At 46.5% G+C, this 14,430-nt stretch overlaps 1 protein-coding gene and 1 non-coding gene across 2 annotated transcripts in view; both read right to left on the bottom strand.

Annotated features, from left to right (window-relative positions):
* C14H12orf49 (chromosome 14 C12orf49 homolog) overlaps nt 1-14,430 on the bottom strand; it is a 220,133-nt gene that overhangs the window by 71,726 nt on the left and 133,977 nt on the right. The gene's annotated exons all lie outside the window — the stretch shown is intronic.
* On the bottom strand, nt 1,420-1,525 carry LOC116739400. Its single transcript, XR_004345574.1, has one exon. It is a non-coding gene; the product is annotated as a U6 spliceosomal RNA (small nuclear RNA).

Here is a 14,430-nt window from a genome sequence, read left to right on the forward strand (position 1 = left end):
ACTTCTCTTCTTGTTCTCCCACGTCTCCAGGCACCAGCCCTGCCACATACTTCAAACCCACCTCTCTACAACGCTGGTCGCTGCTAATCATCATAGCTAACCTTCCTGAGTGCTTACAATGTTCCCAAAAGTGTATGCTAAGCGCTTGACAGATATTGTTTCATCAAATCCTCCCAAGAACCGCATACAGTAGGTACTATTATTAGCCTCGTTTTACAGGTGAGGAGACAAAGGTGCAGAGAGATGAATTAACTTCTCCAAGGTGCTCAGCCAGCTTCCAACTCAGGCAGGCAGAGTCAAGCACGAGCTGACGGTTAGGTAGTACGTAAGGTGCGTGATGAGTGTGGGGGTAGCCGTACCTGTACTCAGACAGAAAGTTCTCCACGTCCCCTTACCTCCTCTCCTACACTCTCTTGCCTGGTGTCTCCAGCAAACACACACAGGGGATTTCATGAAGAGAAGGCTCCTAAGGTGCCGGCACAACAGGGGTAAGCTGGGTAAGGAAAGGCGCGTGGGCTCGTTACTTAGACTACCTTGCAGCCGCTTATTGAATTAGTGTGATTCTTAACATCTTCAACTTGGATCTCCTCCAGGCCAGCCAGCTGGTGCATTCAGTACGACTCAGCTCGCCTTAACTCAATTAACTAAGCCAGGCTGCGCTGAACTCAACAAGTATTTCTTAAGCACTGAGCTGGCTGCAGGGGGAAAAAAAAACAAAGGAGGGCAAGACTCAGACTCTGCCAGACTTGGCCCTTAAGGAGAGATGCCTTGCGCTTTTAACGCATAACACGGTGCCGTATTTTCTAAGTACCACCTTCGCTCTCCCCTTGTGCTATGATTTACTTCATATTTTTCTTTAAATAAATTAATTTTTAAGGAAATTAATTTCCTTCTCTAAACTTAAATAAGTTAATTGTTTAATTATTGAGGTGAAATTGACATAACATAAAAGCAACCATTTTAAAGTGAACAATTCAATAGCATTTAGTACATTCGCAGTGTTGTGTAACCACTACCTCCGTCTAGTTCCAAAACATTTCCATCACTCCAACATAAAACCCCATACCCACCTCCCCTAAACCCCCTTACAAGCACTAATCTGCTTCCTGTTCCCATGGATTTGCCAATTCTGGACGGTTCACATAAACTGAATCATATAATATGTGATCTTTTGTGTCTGGCTCCTTTCACTTAGCATCACGTCTTTGAGGTCATCCATGTTGCAGCATGTGTCAGTGCTTCATTCCTTTTTATGGCCAAATAATACTTCGTTGTCTACATCCACCACAGTCTGTCCATTGTCTCATCTGTTGATAGATATTTGAGCTCTTTCTACCTTTAGGCTATTGCGAGTAGCGCTGCTAAATAAGTTTACTTCATTTGTTCATTCATTTCGATATAATTGACATATAATACTGTAAAAACATGAAACACTTCACATATTCGCATGTCATCCTTTCGCAGGGGCTGTTTAATCTTTTCTGTATGTTCCAATTTTTTGGATAGGTGGTGCCGCAGTGAGCACTGAATGTTTATTTTAAAAGGAAAATTTAATCACTACTATAAATAGGAACACTGTATTTTTCTAATAGGAAATAGAATAGATATATAACTATTATAAGTAAAAATTTCACCGGTGTAGCACATAAAATCACCCGATGTACTCTCAGATTCAGTAGTAAAAAGCCTGGACTCTGCATGTGGTCGGCCTTGACTTTGAATCCTGGTTTTGCCATCTGAACCTGGCCAATGTCCTGTCCTCCCCCAGCCCCCTGAATATTGCACAGGTTAGCAGCACGGACCCCTGCGCAGTCAAAAAATCTGAATATAACTTTACAGGCGGCCCTCATATCCATGGTTCCTCACGGAGGATTCAACCAACTATCGGTTGTGTAGTACCGTAGTATTTACTGAAAAAAACTGGTTGTGTAAGTGGACCCGCATTGTTCAAGGGTCAACAGTACTTGTAATTGCTTCCTCCTGAAGTTGTTGTGAGAATTAAAAACATGTAAGGTGCTCAGCGCTGTCAGGCACATAGTAAGCGCTCAGTGTGTGAAAGCTGGTAGGTAGGATCACAGGTCATAAACAGGAACAGTAACCGTACTAGTAGCTAACAAAGCAAGTATTTGCCATGTGCCACGAACCTGTGGAGCGTCTTGCATGTGCATTATCTCACATAATCCCCCCAAAGTTCAAATTATTAGTACCCCCATTTTGTAGGTTAGAAAACAGGCTAAGAGAGGTGGAGCCAGTAGTTGAAGGTCATACAGCAGACTTGAGCTCTGGGAAGGTTAAATGACACTATGAGAAGTAACTCCAAGTCCACTGGAATGTCAGGCTGACCCTGGGCACAAATGATTAATTGCAAAAGGGCTGCCTGGGCCTTTGAAATCCCAGACCTGGCAACTCACTGCGGACCCAGCCTGGAGGCACCTCCCAGCTGTGTCTTCACATTGAGTCACTCTTTCCCAGGTCTGCCAACAAGAGGCTCCTCACATCTTTTCTAGTTGACTTACCTCTCATAGTTCATGGGATTCACCTGCCCTCCCTGTACCCCATCATCCCTCAGTGTCCCTAAAATTGCCCCTTTCCTCTGCAATCTCTCCTCTTCCACGTTGCATGGAGCCCTCAAGACTGTCACGCAGCCTCTAACTAATCATCCAGCGTTGGTGCAGAAGTTAGCAGGTCTCGAGTTCACATGTATCCATTACGCCTTCATCAACAGGGATGTATCTGATTCACAGTTTCAGGCTGTGTGGAAATCCTGTCGCACCCAAGGGTGAGACTAGCATCGGCTTGTATTAATTTCCTGGGGCTGCCATCATGAATCAATACAAACTTGGTGGCTCAAAACAACAGGAATTTATTCTCCCACAGATCTGGAAGCCAGAAGTCTGAAGTCAAGGTGGCAGCAGGGCCATGCCACACTCCCTCCAAAGGCTCTAGGGGAGGATCCTTCCTCACCTCTTCCATTTTCTGGTGGTTCCTGGCGTTCCTCAGCTTGTGGCCACATCACTCCAATTTCTGCCTCTGTCTTCACATGGCCTTCTCCCTGTGTGCTTCTTTTCCATCTCTTATAAGGACACTCGTTGTTGGATTTAGGGCCCACCCTGATCTAGTATGATCATCACCTTAATTACCTCTGCAAAGACCTTATTTCCTAATAGGTTAACATTTCAAGACTCCAAGTAGACATGAATTTTGGTGGGATGCTACTCAACCCTATTCTTTATACCAGGTTATTGAACCCAATGGGTACAAACAGAAAAGGGTTGAATTTTCCTCCAAAGACAGTTATCAGCCATATTCTTACAAACCTCCCTTTCCCAGCCCTTAGTGGCAGCCTGGGCATATCCTATAGCTTTCTGGCCAGTTTCCAATATTAACAAGTCGCGTCCAGGTCTGGCCAGTATAAAACATCCAGCTTAGTCTCCCACCCTCCAACTCAGTTTTGCCCCAGGGCCTAAGAAACCCAGGGTGGGCCTGGCCACCTCTTGCCCTGCCCCTCCCCTGTGCTTCTGGCTGCCAGAGTGCACCAAACAGGGTGATTCCATGGGCAACCAAATTTGGTCAGTGCTGCATTAAACCAAGTTACCCAGGTGTCTTTACTTTAGACTCAGTTGACGTGTGAATACACATCCAAAAGCAGGTAGTTTCCAACCGTATTCCACCCAGGAAACTCTTGTTCCACAGAACACTCCGCCACCCTGGTGTTCCCCAGACCACGCTTTGGGAAATGCCACACTATATAAAATACTGCAAAATGCAAAGTACATTCACAACTATTATGTGTGCATAGCAAGAGAAGATGAGCTTTTGGGTAAATATACCAACTCTGGAGCATTTTTGTGATTTATTCAGAAAATTGGTTTCTGGATCACTGTGGACAAGACCCAACTTGGCTGGAAGACTGTAATCCCTCAGCAGAGCCACACGGACAGCTAAGCCGGCCAAATTTATTCTGAGAAAGGATAACTCTCATAGTGAAAGGCAAGAACTTTTAAGAAAAATTTATGCTATAGTCTAGTCCTACAATGTATGCAGTTGTGTTCTGTACATTCATTCAACAATAGGGACTCAGCAGAATAGTAATAATAACAATAATATGATAGCGAGAGAAAAGATAGAATAAATACGTGTAAGTGCCAGGCAAGGGTTCACCTGCCTTCTTTCTCTGGGGTCCATGCAGCGGTCTCAGCTCCAAGCCCCTCTCAGCCCTTAGCATGAGTCCAGTGCTTAAGTATCTGCGGTTTTCATATAATACAGCCTCTAAATTTTGGCCAGCTTCATCTGGTGCTCAACTGAGCAATCAACAACCTTCTCCAATTCGGTAGAAACCCAGCTATGCTGGACTGACTGCAAGAAACCACGACAGCCTCCAATGTAATGTCTCTCCAAGGGCTTTCAAGGTTAATTTCTGATCATGGTCTGAATTCTATTAACCGTAGAGCTGTACTATCACCTCCCATGTGACTCCCATGTAATCGCAAAGATGAATAGAAACTGGTTTTGTCCGTATTGTCAAGGCAAATATTTTCTGAAAGCCAGGACCAACCTTACAACTGGGTTCAGTAGGGGCCATCAAGGCAATAAGATTTGAAGAAAGTCAGTCACCATCACTCCATGCCCCATTTCCCATTCCCTCCCCACCCCATACTAAAAAGCCTAGAGAAAAAAAAAAAAACTTTTAAAATCTGATGATGTTGGGAATTCCCTGGTGGTCTGGTGGCTAGGACTCCCCACGTCCACTGCCGAGGGCCTGGGTTCAATCACTGATCAGGGAACTAAGATCCCACAAGCTGCGCGGCTCAGCCAAAAAAAAAAAAAAGTTAAAATCCGATGGTGTCACCTTAATGGGAAACTCTTTAATCCTCAGTAGTCTAGCAAGTTTATCAGTCTATCCACTTAGCCACCAGCTGCTAAAGGTCAGAAGGGGCAAGGATTCACAGTGGCCTGGGGAACACAGCCAGTTCTCACTCTCTCTCAATTTCGTCCCCTGCGTAAAATTTCCTACTGCCCACAGAATGATGTCCAAACTCAAGGACCTTCGTCTGCTGGACCTTGCCCACCTCATGAGCTGAGCACCAGGGCAGGGTCTGGTTCTCATTTACCTGCAGGTCTGCCCAGCACCTAGCACAGATTTTGGCAGATAAGCCAGAGCACAGGGAATAAAGAAATGTCAAACGAGTGAAGAAGTATCCTCTATAAAACACAGGTAACACATAAGCAAGTCTCGTCTTCATGTCATGTAAAATTTTTTCCTTAAAAAAAAAAAAAACTTAACTGGAGAGCAATTTAAATCTTTACCAAATTTCTCAGGGAACACCCAAAAAATCCTATTTATAATGAAAAGCAAAACTTCGGAACTTTTGTACTTCTCTTCCACAGCACCTGGCCCCCACATCTCTCTCAAATTCTCCCCAACTCTCTTTCAGATCTAACTTTTCTCATTTCTCCTCCCATCTCCCTTTCCAAATACAGCTCCCACACTTTTCCAGAAGTATAGGGTAGCTGGCTAAAAGCATGAGCTCTGGGGCTCACCTTGCCAGGTACAAACTCAGTTCTGTCACTCTAATTTGAGCAGGAACCTGGCATGTTAAGTGCCCCATAAATGCAACTTGTTATTTAAATCCTATTGGCTTCTCCATTATTCTTTTTTTTTTTTTTAACTTGGCCCGCTTTTCCATTAATGCAGTAAGAAATGTGTATGAGTTTCCTAGGGCTGCCAAAACAAATCACCATAAACTTCATGGCTTAAAACAATAAGAATTTATTCTCTCACAGTTCTGGAGGCCAGAAGTCCAGAATCAAGGTGGCAGTAAGGCTGTGCTCCCTCCAGAGGCTCCGGGGAAGATTTTTGCTCCTTGTCTCTTCCAGTTCCTGGTGGCTGTTAGCATTCCTGCGCTTGTGGCCACGCAACTCCACTTCCTACCTCTGTCTTCACATGGCCTTTGCCTGTGGGTCTGTCCTCTGTGTGTCTCGTGAGAACATTTGTCATAGGATTTAGGGCCAACCCAGATAAATCTGGGATTATCTCATTTCAAGATCCTTAATTTAATTACATATGCAAAGACACTTTTTCTAAATAAAGTCACATTCACAGGTTCTGGGGGGTCAGGATATGGACATACCTTTTGTGGGGGGCCAGCATTCACCCACTACAAAATGACACTGGGTCCTTCCTTTTGTGGGTGGTGGACGGGGACAAGGCTGCACACTCCTGTAATTTTTTTCTTTTTTTTCTTAACTTTTAAATTCTTGTAACGATGAATATATCAAGTCAGCAGCCAGCATCAGGTACTTGGCAATGTGGAAGGAAAGAGGCAGATGGCAGAAAGGCACCGTCAACTTTTCCTTTTCACTGACGTTCATCAACTCTTTCATCGATGCAAGTTTGCAGCCATTGCACACCTAATTGCAAGAGCTGCTGCATCTTGCAATTAGGTGTGCAATGCAGGAGGTGAATTGGGTGCAAGAAACAGTGAGTTTCAGCCACATGGTCAGACCCTCAAGCAGACACATCCTGCCGAAGGCCTAGGGACAGAGCATCTCGGCTTTCCCACAGGGGGTGGTGAGCTGCATGTGTTGCTGGCCGCAGTGGGTGGGAGGAGGTGCGGTTCAGGTTAGTTATTTATTGGTATTCTGTGTTAAGATTCCTTCCTCGGCTGCACCGAAGGGATCTAGGAGGCAGTGACTTCACGCGACTCAAACTGCAATCAGACAGCCTCTTGGCTCAATGTGTTTATCTACCCAGAACTATTTTTGGTGTGTGTTCATAGACAGCACACACTAAAGTATTTGGGATTTGAGATGCAAGCGTTAAAGAAGATTAAAGTTAGCTGCTAATGAGCATGCCCAGAATAGATATACTCTGTGTGTTTGTGTGTGTGCGTGCTCCATGTGTGTGCTCTGTTGTGTGTCTGCAAAGCAGATGTCTACAAGCCTGCCCTTAAGTGGCCTCACCAATGTCCCAGATAAGCTAAGATGTCCATGGATGGAAGACGGAAATGGATGAAAACTGGACTGTCTCAAAATACTGCCTTGCCAGACAGCCCGACCCCCTCAACTCTATTCTGCCTGCCCTTCGAAGCCCAGCCCACTCCGCCTTAGCAAAGAGCCTCGCTTGACCACTCTCTGAACTCCCAGACCACAGACAACAAACAGGTTTCATCTCCAGTACCAACCTGGATCAAACGGGCAGGGAACACCCAGAGCAGCATGCCGAGTGGGATGCTGAGAACATTCAGACCACACCATAGCTTAAAGCTTCTAAATGTCCCTGCTGTCTAGCCCAGGATCTAGATGGAGCAGGCACTTAATCCATACTTGTTCAGTAATTAATTTTCATTGTTTGGACTCTGAAGTTAGGTCAGAAGAAAGGTCTCTCTCTGAAGCACAATTCCCTAAGGACTTCTGAGAGTAAACTTGGATGCCCACTAAAGGGTTGAGTGCCCGGGCTTGCTGGCCTGCCCTCTGTCTTCCCAGCCCTTCCCTCCATTCTGCACATCTCGTCGACCAAATCCTACGTTGTACTGGGGAGTCCCCCTCTAAGAGGCTGGCCCTGTAATTGTTCAGTGAGATAGTAATGCCAGGCTCATCCATCAAGCCTGCCTCTAACAGTTTGGCTTTCCTAATGGAATGTAGTGTCCTTAAGAAGAAGAGAAGCACCATAATGTGAGGTTTTATGCAGGCTGGTTTCTAGCTGTGAGCTATGGACCTGAAATGATAGTTAAATCGATGAAGAGGCACTAAGCTATTGCCTCTGGATCTGGGTGTCCGTAAAACCCAAGTATTGACAGCCCTGAGTGGATGTGTTGCAGGCTGGCTCTTCCAGCCTTGATTGGGGCTCCCTTTCTCTCTCTCTCTCTCTCTCTCTCTGGACAGGAGCAGCCCAAGAGAAATGGAAATATGACGGCTCCCTGATAGTTTTCACAGTCTGCATGACAGACCACCCCCAGAACAAGACTCCAGGTCAAGTGCTCTTCTCCATTCTGGGAATACTCTCAGTGGTATTCCCACTTATGGAGAGAAGCAATTCCTCCCTGGTCTGGCTGTAAGGGGTCTGGCAATGGACCGAGAGGCAGGAAGCCTGTCTTCTTCCCCAACGTCTTTCCTCGTCTCGTGATGTGACCTTAGCAGGTAACTTAACCTCTCAACTCCTTCGCTGCCTCATCTGTAATGATCCACCTTTATCACTTCATAGTCCTGCTCTAGGATAAATGAGACAAGCCTCTAAAAGCCGTATTTTAGTCCCCAAGAAAGACCAGAACCAGGTAAATGCTAAGGGTAGCCATTTCCTTTGTTTTTGCTGTGTGCGTTACTAACCTGTGGGATTTTTAAAATAATGGCAAAAATGAATGGATTTATGCAATTGTTGTTTATGCAATTTATGCAATTGTTTATGCAAGGTGCCTTGAGGCATTTCTGGAGTACTGTTTCATTGCTCACCTCTTTTATGGAGTGGATATTGTTAAGCCCATTTCTTAGTCAGCAAACTAATAAGGGAGCTGGCTTTGAAGTGAGCCATGTGGACGGAAGTAATTCCTACTCCTAATCTACTGTGGGGCTCTTCCCTGCCGATGCACAAGTCCCTAGGGGACACTCAGGGATACTGGCTCAGCCAATTGTTGAGCCACATCTCAGGCATTTTCCCACCCTCCCTCCACTCCAGCTATGCTGACCTTCTTTTACTTCTTTACAAGCACCAAATGCTTTCCAATCTCAAACTATGCACACCTGTTCTCTGTGTGGGAGGCCCTTCCTGCCCATGTTTCCTCTGGCCAATCCCTACCCATCCTTCAGGCATCAGCTTCAATGTCACCTTTGCAGTGAAGTCTTCCATGACCCCCAGGCTTTGCCAAGTCCCCCCATTCTCTGCTCTCACAGGCACTATATTTGTCCTTTATAGAGCTTATCACACCTGTATCTAAGTAATTGTTAGTTTAATGTCTGTCTTCCCCACTAATGATGAGTTCCATGAGGGCAAAGAACTGTTTGTCTTGTTCGTTACTGTGAATCCAGAACTGAGCAGGCACCCAGTAAAAATCTGTGGCATGAGAGGATGGATGGATGATGGATAGACGGATGGATGAAGGGAGGGAGGGAGGGAGGGAGGGATGAATAATAGATAAATAGGTGGATGAATGGATGACAGACAGATGTATAGATAACGGATGGATGGATAGATGGATGGAGAAATAAATGGATGGATGGATAGATGGAGAAATAAATGGATGGATGGATAGATGGATGGATTAACAGACAGATGATGGATGGATGTACAGATAGTGGATGGATGGATGAATGGATGGATATAGTCTGTTTGTAAATGAGAGTGATCCAAATTACCAGTATTCATCATCAAGAGAAAGTTCTGAGTTCCAAATGTTCAGAGAAGCTTATGAATGCAGACCTAGGCTGTATGTCAGCAGGGTCACGCTCCCACTGACACTCTGACGATGGCTGCCAATCCTTGGTGCTCCCTGGCTTGCAGCTACATTACTTGAATTCCTGCCTTTGTCTTCTCACATTGTTTTCCCTCTTCTTATAAGGACACCAGTCATACTGGATTAAGGGTCCAGCCTACTGCAATGACTTCATCTTAGCTAATTACACCTGCAGCAACCTTGTTTCCAAACAAGGTCACATCCTGAGGTACTCTTGGTTAGGATTTCAAACGTACCTTTGTGGGGGGTACTCAGTTCAACCCATAACAATATATGAAACAGCAGTGCCTCTCCCAGGTGTGTATCCTAGAGACACCCCTGCCTAGGATGACAAGGAGACACGCATGAGGATGTTGGTGGAGGCCAGGTTTGTCAAAGCAAGGAGCCAGAGGTGACCTACCTGTCCATGACAGGCTAAATAGATAAACCACATCCGATAAATGCAGATCATGGAATAATATGCATCCGGCAGAAATAATACACTGGATTTGCATATATCACCATGGATAGATCTTAAAAACATAGCGTGAGATGAAAAAAGTAGGAACTAGACTGAGATTTATGATACAACCCCAGGGACATAAATTTAAAACATACACGCCCAAAGAACAACATTATGCATGTTTCATAAGCACTGGAAAGTGGGTTGGAAAGTTTATGTTGTGCACACTGGAGTCGCTGCCCGCGGAAAGCAGGGACAGTGGCGGCCCTAGATGAAGGCAGGCACGAGACGGGTCTGGGACGGACCAGCGCTGGGCCTGTGGCCTAAACCGGGACGTGTGAATCTATGCATGTGTGCATCGGGGTCCACACTTTACAAAGGGAAGAACTCCTGTAAGGGACAGATGAGTGATAATTGTGCTGAGGACCTGGGGGGAGTCCAGGGTCTTGCAAGGACACACAGCAGGGATACTTGATGTGCTCTGGAGCAGCAGGGAAGACTCTGGAGAAAACAGCGCTTACGCTATGACCCGGAGAAGGACCGGAGTTGGGCTGGGTGGGGAAGAGTAGGACAGAAAGTGCTAGGCAGAAGGACCACATGTGTATGAGCCCAGGAAGGCCCAGGCTGGCCTGGGTGCGTCAGCCTGGGAGAAGGGCACAGTCCTGGCGCCATCGCTCTGCCCTCCCCACCACCCCTAAGGAAGGACAGCAGACAGAGCTAGCTGTGGGTGTGTCACCCGCTCAGATGCCCACGGGGACCAGGTGGCAGAAATGAGTAAATGACACAGGCGCATATGAAACACTTCCACAGAGAATTGCGGGTCTTCCTCTACTTCAAAACAACAGGGCTTTCCAAGTCTCCTTTTCCTCACTTTTGATGGAGACATGGGTGCCGGTTTCTTCTTTAAGAAAAAGAGCGGTGGAGTGTGATGAGAAGCAGCAGCTGACTCAGAGTTGGGGGAACGCTAAGGCGGGCTGGAGCCTGTGGAGGACCCGGAAGGGACACCCCCGAAGGGGCAGCTGCCACTGAGCTTCAGACAATGCCTGCCTTCTCCCGAATGCAGTCCCAGTGTTGACAGCTCTTTCCTTTCTCAAGAGAAGGTGTTGCTCTGGATTTTCATGTGAAATCTTTTCCTTTTACCTGCTACTATCTAATCTGACCATAATGAAGTACCACATCACACCAACTAGGATGCTATCATAAAAGAAATAAAATGGGAAGTAACAAGTGTTGGGGAGGATGTGGAGAAATTGGAACACTCATACTTTGGTGGTGGGAATAAAAAGTGGCCCAGACACTGTGGAAAACAAAGTGGTGGTTTCTCAAAAAGTTAAACATAGAATTACCATGTGACCCGGCAATTCCACTCCTCATTATGTGCCCAAAACAACTGGAAGCAGGTGCTCAAACTAGCTCATCTACAAGCATGTTCATAGCAGCATTATTCACAAATAGCCAAAAGGTAGAAACAACCCAAAGTCCATGAAGGGCTAAGTGCATAAACAAAATGTGGTGTATCCGTACAATGGAATATTATTTGGCCATAAAAAGGAATGAAGTACTGACAGAGGCTACAACATGGATGACCTCAAGAACGTGATGCTAAATGAAAGAAGCCAGATACAAATGGTCACATAGTATATGATTCCATTTATATATAGTGTCCAAAATAGGCAAAACTACAGAGACAGAAAGCAGATTACTGGTTGCCAGGGGCTGGGGGGAGAGGGGAATGGGGACGAATGAATAATGGGTATGGGACTTCCTTTTGGGTGATGAAAGTTTTTTAGGACGAAATCAAGGCGGCAGCTGCACAAGACTGTGACTGTACTGAATGCCACCGAATTGCTCACTTTAAAATGGATAATTTCATATTATGTAAATTGCCCCTCAATTAAAAATACTAGAAAATATGTATTTCAAACATTTAAGAGAAAATATATAGGCCAAAAAATAAACAAGCCCACAGACTGAATCTCAGGTCTGTGGTGCCCAGGTGTAAGTCCGGTGCACTTAAGTAAGTCCCGACAGACGATCTCGTGAAGAGCTGGGAGTTAGGATCCCTGTTTTAACTGGGAGGAAACTGAGGCTCCAAGAGATAAAGGGACTGGATGAGGGTCAAGGGCAGGAGCTGGGGCTGGGGGCCAGAGTGTGGTCTCCAAGCAAACTGGTCCCATGTTCCGTGTGCTGGGGCTGAGGGCTGGGAAAAGCACAAGAGGGGTGACAGCTACTGAAGAAGGTGGTGGTGAGAGGCCCTGTCAGAGCTGCAAGTTCAGACAAGAACCACGCGTGTCGAGACTCCCTTGGAACTGTCACCTCCTCCCCACAAGGCTGCGCGCTCTCGTTCCGAATTTAAGGCAGTTCAGAAGACCCATGCTGAACACTTACTGTGCACAAGGTTTGCGCTACGTGTGAAAATCACACAAGTACCAAGTCTGACGCCTAAGGGTTCGCTCTGTGCAAAGCCCATTCTACACAAGGGCCTCTCAGATGCTCACAGCAACTCTATGAGGCAGAAGCAGGACTGGCACACCCTGCAAGCGTTGACTTACACCAATTCAGCCATGCACCGCTGGCCAAAAAAAAGAGGGAGAAATGCTCATTGAAAGGGTGTGGACAATGCCCCCTGTCTTGTTCGCATGTGGACTTGCCACACAGGAAGCATGGAAATGGAATATATGGACCTGCTCATCTGCAGTCTCCAATCCTGGGAGCCTTTCCTGTGATGAACAGCTGTCTGCGCTAAGTGTGATTCTAGAACAAGGTTTCTCAACCCTTCAGGGGGAGGGCAGTCTATCAGATTTTCAGGTGTTTTTTTTTTTTCCTGTTACGCGGGCCTCTCACTGTTGTAGCCTCTCCCACTGCGGAGCACAGGCTCCGGATGTGCAGGCTCAGCGGCCATGGCTCACGGGCCCAGCCGCTCCGTGGCATGTGGGATCTTCCTGGACCGCGGCACAAACCCATGTCCCCGGCATCGGCAGGCGGACTCTCAACCACTGCGCCACCAGGGAAGCCCTCAGGTATGTTTTTGCCTTCACCCTGGCTTTAGAATCTAGTACCCATACACACTGCAACTCACAAGTTATAGTATTATCCCATTCCACAGGTGAGAAGACAGAGGATCACAGGGAATAAGTTACTTGCCCAAGGTCTCTGAGCTAGTAAATGATGAAGAAGAGATTTGAGCTCAATCTGTTTTACCCTAAAACTCCTTCCTTTTTTCTACACTATACTGCCTCCCTATCTGCAAGAGAGGCCCAAAGGAAATCAGCATGCCAGCACACAGAGACTCTCACTCCTGGAGGTGGCAGTGAGCAGTCATCTGCATACCTCTTGGCTCTGGATGAGGCCACAAGTAAATTCAAACACAAAAAGTTACGTACTGAGCTGTGTAATACTTAGGAGTCATCAGATTGCAAGAGATAGAACCTAACTCAGACTGGCTTAAATCAAAAAAGGAAGGTGTTGACTCATATAACCGGAAAGATCATGGGATGACGGCTTCAGGCATGGCTGAATCAAGGGCCTCAAATGGTCAGAACAGTCTGTTTGTCGGTTTGTTTGCTTTCTTCTGTGTTGGCTTTATTCTCAGGGAGATTCTTCCTTCCTTTACATAAAGAGATCAACCACCATCACCATGTTTAAAATTTGACCCCTTAGAAATCCAGCAGAAAGATTTTCTCCATCCCAATAATTCCACCAATATCCCTGAATTTGGCTCTGATGATCTCAGCTTGGGTCCCGTGAACATCCAGGAACTAATCACTATGGCCAGGGGTGTGTGAGATTCTCCATGATCAGTCCTGGGCCACAAACTCACCTGCAGAGTTTGAGGGTAAGCTGAGCCCGAAATCTTTACGGAAAAGAGTCGGATGCTGTGGCCAGAAGGCAAGGGATCAGGCTCAGGCAGGTGAAGCGGACGGACTTGGTGCCATCCTGGAACACCAAGAACTGGGCTGGGCATGTTCAATACATGATGTCATGTCACGACAACCCTGTATCATTACTGCTGTTTCACGAGGCTCAGAGAAGCTCAACATCGTGGCCAACGCCTCACTCCCAGGTGAGGAGACAGCGCTCCCTGCCCAGAAGCATTCTGCTCTTAGGTAGTGGAGCTAGGACTTGAACCCAGATCTGTCTGACTCGAAGTCCACAGTTTGCTCCTGTCCCAGAGGATCCCCTCCAAGCTGAGGCCCCATTAAACCTCTTCAGCGCTTCGTTCCAGTCTCTTAACTTGCAAATCCAGTCAGCGAGTTCTTTATTTCCACAAATGGTGCTATTAAACTAATGGCTCTGGGAACTACAGGCTGGCCTCTGAGCAGTCAAGCCTTCCCCACGTTCTGCCTTGCAAAGAAATACATTAGGAAGTCCAGTAGCCGAGGCCCAGGTGGAAACATTTACCGGCCGCCATTTTGTTTCAGGATGGCAAAAGCACCTCAAACCCTGAACTTGAGCTCCTTGTACAGCCTCTAGTCGAGAGCTAAAGGCGGCGGGGGTCAGTCACCTCCTTGTAAAGGGCGGTGGCAGACCTCATCAGGCAAA

This window comes from Phocoena sinus, chromosome 14 (genome assembly GCF_008692025.1).
Source record: "Phocoena sinus isolate mPhoSin1 chromosome 14, mPhoSin1.pri, whole genome shotgun sequence".
NCBI lineage: Eukaryota > Metazoa > Chordata > Mammalia > Artiodactyla > Phocoenidae > Phocoena > Phocoena sinus.